The sequence below is a fragment of the Coffea arabica genome, chromosome 4c (assembly GCF_036785885.1).
Source record: "Coffea arabica cultivar ET-39 chromosome 4c, Coffea Arabica ET-39 HiFi, whole genome shotgun sequence".
Lineage (NCBI taxonomy): Eukaryota > Viridiplantae > Streptophyta > Magnoliopsida > Gentianales > Rubiaceae > Coffea > Coffea arabica.
In genome coordinates, this window is record NC_092316.1 from 37,376,816 (window position 1) to 37,384,898 (window position 8,083).

The following is an 8,083-nucleotide window of genomic DNA, read 5'->3' on the forward strand; positions in this document are numbered from 1 at the left end:
CTCTTGTCGGCCCGACTTGAGTAACTAGCCACAGGTGTTGAGCTCATTGGTCACAGAAAGGTCGTTGGATACCAGCCTCCAAATGACGTCCGAACAGATTCAGATACAGTTACCAGATTATACACAGTAAATAGGCATATGGACAGACAAGAGAACGAGTGTGATAAAGTACACCCTCGTCTCAAACAGAATGAACAGATAGTACAGTCATTTAAATTGCAGATTGCAGGGGCAGGAACCAAGTTAAACAGCAAATGAGGGGAGTGGTACACTCACCGGTTCAAGTACAGATACTTCAAAAGTTTTCACTTCAAACTGGCTTTAATCGTCAAGAAACCCTAAAATCATAAAAGTAAAACAATTGAAGGTTTCACATCCAAAATCGAGTAAACGGAATGCACAAGTGAGATTCGACTACATGTCGTACGCCTTTCCAGGTTAAGTACTAGTACAAAAGAATAAAATATGACTTTTGAGCAGAAGATAACATTTGGTCCTAGGGTTACAACCAACCCGCAAAACCCCTCATTTGTACTAAGATCAACTCAATTGAAGGAATCGTGTACCCTAAAATTTTGGGCAGCATGCCCTCTGTATTTACCTATTTTCCCAACCACTTATGGATTCATTATTTTCCTCAATCAATCCCAAAGTCATACACACTATAAATGCATCACAACAGCCGTTTAATAGGTTCAAAGTCATTCAAATACAAGATTTAGCTAGGAGAGTAACAGGAAATGAGCTTTAAGCTAGGAAACCAAAAAGGCAGATTCACCGCTACTTAGCGTATCGAACCTAACCGAAACTACGCTTATTGGATTGAAGTACAAGTTATACCATTTTGAAGCTAAAACAAAGGGCTATAACTTTGATAAAGACAATTAGTCTAGTTCTCATCCTAACTAGGTCAAAGTTACCTAAACAACCCCAGATTTTCTTGTTCGAAGCTCACTGTGAAATTCCACTAGCAGTCCTGATTCATTCAAGCATATCTCAGCACACACAACTCCGATTCAGGTAATTCCAAAGCCATTTGAAAGCTAAGATATAAGGCTATAATTCTTAAGAAGACATTGACTACCAAATCAGTAGTATTCCCGGTCAAACTAACCAATTCTAGAAGCTGATTATCAGTTTCGGACAGAGACAGGGTAGCAAGGATATTTCAGTCTTTTCATGGGCTATGTTGCTCCAATGGGACTGAAACTTTGCAGGCAACTACAAAACGTTATTCTCTACAACTTTCATGTTTTAACCCAAGGCTAATTCAGCCTCTAACTAGGAGAAATAGTACCGGGCAGAATGGAAATACTTGAAACCCTAATCTGGCATTTTCCGCACAAAGTGGAAATTTTCTGCAATTAGCTACAATTTACGCACTATGGCTTCATTCTAGACTATTTCCAACCATCATCCATGGCCAATCAATATAAAACATATAAAACAGAAAAATCATGAATAAATAGAAAAAATTCCCCAATCTCAACCAAGAGCCATGAAATATCACTTAAAACTAGCTCTTTACTCACACAAGCTACCAATTGAACATCATTAAGATCAAAGGAAAGGTGTCTTAGTCACTTACCTTGCAAACTCAAGAAAAGAACCAACTTAGCACCTAGGTCTTCCAAATCACTCCACAACCAACCATACTACCACTAAACTAAAGGTTTTTATTGAGGAAATCCAAGTTTAATCGGTTGAATTAGGAGATTGAGCAAGATTTGAGCAAGAAATTTGAGAGCTTTTTCCTTTCTTTTCTCTTCAAGATGTTCGGCCACAAGGATGAAGAAAATGATGAATTGTTGCTCAATATTGGTTGATTGGTAAAGGTAAGTAAGATGGTCAAAGTCAAGAATAAACCACAAGGTGACACTTGTCACCCTTATTTAATGCAACTCTATCCTTTTGTCTCTCCAACGATAATCCATCTAGGTAACTTCTAATTATCTCTTCACACCTGATAAATTAAACCCGGCATACACAACTTAACCTAATTGGCCGAATTTTATCAAACTTACCGCACTAGTAGGTCCCACATCCGGTATACACTCTTAAAACCTTATAAACTAACTTATACTAGAAAAAATGATTTCAAAACCATCTTTACTCATAAAAATTATTTTCATAATTTTTTGAATTAAAAAAATATGGAAAAGCGTGCAATTAAAAGAAAATAAAACCTAGCAATTAAGAAAATTACGGGTTCTCACACTCTCTCCCCCTTAAAAAAATTTCGTCCTTGAAATTTTCTTATCAACGGAATCTTTCAAAATTTAAGGTACCTAACGGATCGTACCTTCTACGTCCTCAGACGAGTCAGGAACCTGATGGTGCTCTAAAGAATATACCCGAGCCGATACCTTCAATCCAGTCCCTTCCTTTTCCGACTGTCCAGGGTTAGTCTTAGTTGGTTGCGAGGTCCCTTTTCCTTTTCGTAATCGACCTGGGCAGTCAGCAATCCGATGATCGGCACTTCCGCGGCGCAGACATTTTCCCTCTTTCTTCGAACAATTTGCCTCCGTATGATTTGGCCCTCCGCAATATCCACAGGGACTACGAGTAGCAGAGACCGGTCCCCTCTGAGAGACATCACGCGACATCCCCGGCTGTAGTACTTCCCCGTTTTCCTTTCCAATCTTAGGGGGTGTACTCTTATCTTCTTGCATAGGGCTACTCCCAGGAAAGCCCCTTTTCTTGGCTGGGAAGTTTTTCACCTGCAGCCTAGCATTCTCTACTCGTTGCGCCTTCTCTACGGCATCGCTGAAGGCATTTATTTGGACTATGGCTAGATCTTTCTGGATCTCCACGTTCAGACCCTGGACGAATCGCCGTATTCTTCGTTGCTCGGTCACGATGAGTTCGAGTGCGAATTTCGATAGCCGAGTTAATTGGCTCTCGTACTCGACCACTGTCTGGGTCCCTTGACGAAGTCGGATAAATTCATCCTCCTTTTTTTCCTGAACTAGAGGAGGGAAGAATTTAGCGTTGAACTCCCGCTTAAAGTTCACTCAAGTCTTGAACGTTTGCTCTCGGTCTCACTTTTGTCGTATTACGTTCCACTAGGAACGGGCCGTCCCTTCCCATTGGAAAATAGAAAAAGTCACCTGCCGTTCCTCCGTGTAGTGCAGGGCAGCAAAAATATCCACCATTTTCTCTATCCACCTTTCGTCTGCATCTGGATCGGGTTCCCCAATAAACTTTGGTGGGGCAAACTTCTGGAACCTCTTGAGGGCCCGATCCTCGCTCTCCACGTGATTACCAGGGTTCCTAGGGTTGGGGTTAGGGGTTGTGACCCTGTTGGGGCACCGCTTGAGCTAGCAAATCAGTCATTTGTTGCATGGTAGCAGCTATTTAGACGTTGGGATCAACCCTAGGTTCAGGGTTTAGTCCAGACGAGGTTTCCCCAGTGCCCTCCATTGATCTAAGTCAATCTAGGGTCGAAGTGCAAGGATAATATTAAATTATAGGCATAAGCAAATAACAAGAGGTACACACAGATCAAAATCATATATACACACAACTGTACCGAACCAGTCGCACAGTAGCAGTCAATTAGATACAAATATGAGAGATCCATGAAAATAGCGGGGTCATCCAAAAGTACTATAGACAGACTAGGTCACAAGTACAAAAATAACTAACGAAAAGCTTTTCTCCCTCTAGGGCTCCGTCCATAATCTACGAGAACAACACCATTTATATCTTAATGAAGGTTGATCACGCTTAACCACCCCCGAACAAACCACACGGAGTTCCATAGAATCGTATTTCTAGTTCGCCCAAGTCCTTTCGAACCTAGGCTCTCATCTCTTTCGTATCCGGGCGCAAGAATCCCGTCTAAGATAATTCACAATTCGAGCCGGCTGGTCCCAAGCATAAATCATCCATATTAAAGATTCCTACCCGACATATATATCTATCTTCCTCATGCTCCATGATAAAGATCTTTACACTTATGACATGCACGGTTCATTGCTTACGCTCAAATGAGCACTTATACTTTTTGACGCATTCATGAAAGCAGGACCATAACACCACTTCGCCCAAGCTCACTTCACGCAGAGACCACGCGAAGCAACTCTGATACCACCTATGTCAGCCCCACCTCACCCTAAGGCAAACCAAAGGGTTCGACGGACCGCCTGCCCAGCTCTCGCCAGGACTACGAAGTCGATTTACACAAACCCAACATAGTACGCGCGATAGGACCCAAAAAAATGAACAATCGGAAATTACTAAGGTGAGAACATGCTTACCAAACCATAAAATCATAGTCTCAACGGAATAAATTTAATAGACAATGTTACATACTTATACATATATTTACATTGAAGTCTTGAACAAATTAACATACAGTGCGATCCGAGGTACTCATACTACACAAAACACAATTAGGGCTTCATTTTCAAAAGAGTTTAACAACATGACATATATACTAGCGTCACCCTTTTCTTCCAAAACCGTGATTTCCAAGTGTGTCCCCTGTAAGGAAAACGAAGGCAACAAAAAGGGGCGAGCTTACGCTCAATGAGGTACCAAACATATAGGGGTAAAATCATGGTCTTTCACGTTTAATCAATCAGATACATATACCAGATATAAAAGAAAGCATTTAGACACAGTGATTCAAAGGGAAAGGATACAAGTGGCTCTCAGGAGCCAGATTTCCATTTGCAGTACTTGATCCGAACCCGTTGGCTCTCCGTCAACGTAAATAGAACCAACATATCCGTAGACCCCACTTTACACCGATTTCCGTCCACCAAACATACCCCTACCGGGCCCGAACTCCATTCAGGAACAGTAATGGTTATACTCGAGTATACCGGAATCAAGAGTCTCAATACCCAAAGATTCCCAAAACAGACTACCGTGGTTTGTTATCCAATCGACCAGGCCCTTGTCGGCCCGACTTGAGTAACTAGCCACAGGTGTTGAGCTCATTGGTCACAGAAAGGTCGTTGGATACCAGCCTCCAAACGACGTCCGAACAGATTCAGATACAGTTACCAGATTATACACAGTAAATAGGCATATGGACAAACAAGAGAACGAGTGTGATAAAGTACACCCTCGTCTCAAACAGAATAAACAGATAGTGCAGTCATTTAAATTGCAGATTGCAGGGGCAGGAACCAAGTTAAACAGCAAATGAGGGGAGTGGTACACTCACCGGTTCAAGTACAGATACTTCAAAAGTTTTCACTTCAAACTGGCTTTAATCGTCAAGAAACCCTAAAATCATAAAAGTAAAACAATTGAAGGTTTCACATCCAAAATCGAGTAAACGGAATGCACAAGTGAGGTTCGACTACATGTCGTACGCCTTTCCAGGTTAAGTACTAGTACAAAAGAATAAAATATGACTTTTGATCAAAAGATAACATTTGGTCCTAGGGTCACAACCAACCCCCAAAACCCCTCATTTGTACTAAGATCAACTCAATTGAAGGAATCGTGTACCCTAAAATTTTGGGCAGCATGCCCTCTGTATTTACCTATTTTCCCAACCACTTATGGATTCATTATTTTCCTCAATCAATCCCAAAGTCATACACACTATAAATGCATCACAACAGCCGTTCAATAGGGTCAAAGTCATTCAAATACAAGATTTAGCTAGGAGAGTAACCGGAAATGAGCTTTAAGCTAGGAAACCAAAAAGGCAGATTCACCGCTACTTAGCGTATAGGACCTAACCGAAACTACGCTTATTGGATTGATGTACAAGTTATACATTTTGAAGCTAAGACAGAGGGCTATAACTTTGATAAAGACAATTAGTCTAGTTCTCATCCTAACTAGGTCAAAGTTACCAAAACAACCCCAGATTTTCTAGTTCGAAGCTCACTGTGAAATTCCACTAGCAGTCCTAATTCATTCAAGCATATCTCAGCACACACAACTCCGATTCAGGTAATTCCAAAGCCATTTGAAAGCTAAGATATGAGGCTATAATTCTTAAGAAGACATTGACTACCAAATCAGTAGTATTCCCGGTCAAACTAACCAATTCAAGAAGCTGATTATCAGTTTTGGATAGAAACAGGGCAGCAAGGGTATTTTTGTGTTTTCACAGGCTACGTTCCTCCAATTGAACTGAAACTTTGTAGGCAACTATAAAACATCATTCTATACAACTTTTATGTTTTAACCCTAAGCTAATTCGGCCTCTAACTAGGAGAAACAGTACCGGGCAGATTGCAAATACTTGAAACCCTAATCTGGCATTTTCCACACAGAGTGGAAATTTTCCGCAATTAGCTACAATTTATGCACTATGGCTTCATTCTAGACTATTTCCAACCATCATCCATGGCCAATCAATATAAAACATATAAAACAGAAAAATCATGAATAAATAGAAAAAATTCCCCAATCTCAACCAAGAGCCGTGAAATATCACTTAAAACTAGCTCTTTACTCACACAAGCTACCAATCGAACATCATTAAGATCAAAGGAAAGGTGTCTTAGTCACTTACCTTGCAAACTCAAGAAAAGAACCAACTTAGCACCTAGGTCTTCCAAATCACTCCACAACCAACCTTACTACCACTAAACTAAAGGTTTTTATGGAGGAAATCCAAGTTTAATCGGTTGAATGAGGAGATTGAGCAAGATTGGAGCAAGAAATTTGAGAGCTTTTTCCTTTCTTTTCTCTTGAAGATGTTCGGCCATAAGGATGAAGAAAATGATGAATTGTTGGTCAATATTGGTTGATTGGTAAAGGTAAGTAAGATGGTCAAAGTCAAGAATAAACCACAAGGTGACACTTGTCACCCTTATTTAATGCAACTCTATCCTTTTGTCTCTCCAACGATAATCCATCTAGGTAACTTATAATTATCTCTTTACACTTGATAAATTAAACCCGGTATACACAACTTAACCTAATTGGCCGAATTTTATCAAACTTACCGCACTAGTGGGTCCCACATCCGGTATACACTCTTAAAAACCTTATAAACTAACTTATACTAGAAAAAATGATTTCAAAACCATCTTTACTCATAAAAATTATTTTCACAATTTTTTGAATAAATAAAATGTGGAAAAGCGTGCAATTAAAAGAAAATAAAACCTAGCAATTAAGAAAATTATGGGTTCTCACACTCTCTCCATTTAAAAAAATTTCGTCCTCCAAATTTTCTTATCAACGGAATCATTCAAAATCTAAGGTACCTAACAGATGGTACCTTTTACGTGCTCAGACGAGTCAGGAACCAGATGGTGCTCTAAACAATATACCCGAGCCGGTACCTTCAATCTAGTCCCTTCCTTTTCCGACTGTCCAGGGTTAGTCTTAGTTGGTTGTGGGGTCCCTTTTTCTTTTCGTAATCGACCTGGGCAGTCAGCAATCCGATGATCGGCACTTCCGCAGCGTAGACATTTTCCCTCTTTCTTCCAACAATTTGCCTCCGTATGATTTGGCTATCCGTAATATCCACAGGGACTACGAGTAGCAGAGTCCGGTCCCACATGAGAGACATCACGCGACATCCCCGGCTGTCGTACTTCCCCGTTTCCCTTTCCAACCTTAGGGGGTGTACTCTTATCTTCTTGCTTAGAGCTACTCCCAGGAAAGCCCCTTTTCTTGGCTTGGAAGTTTTTCACCTACAGTCTAGCATTCTCTACTCGTTGCGCATTCTCTACGGCATGGCTGAAGGCGTTAATTTGGGCTTTGGCTAGATCTTTCTAGATCTCCACGTTCAACCCCTGGACGAACAGCCGTATTCTTCGTTGCTCGGTCACGATGAGTTCGGGTGCGAGTTTCGATAGTCGAGTGAATTGGCTCTCGTACTCGGCCACTGTCTGGGTCCCTTGACGAAGCCGGATAAATTCATCCTCCTTTTGTTCTTGAACTAGAGGAGAGAAGAATTTAGCATTGAACTCCCGCATAAAGTTCACCCAAGTCCTGGGCGTTTGCTCTCGGTCCCACTTTTGTCGTATTACGGAACGGGCCGCCTCTTCCAGTAGGAAAATAGCAAAAGTCACCTGCCGTTCCTCCGTGTAGTGCAGGGCAGTAAAGATATCCACCATTTTCTCTAGCCACCTTTCGGCTACATCTGGATTGG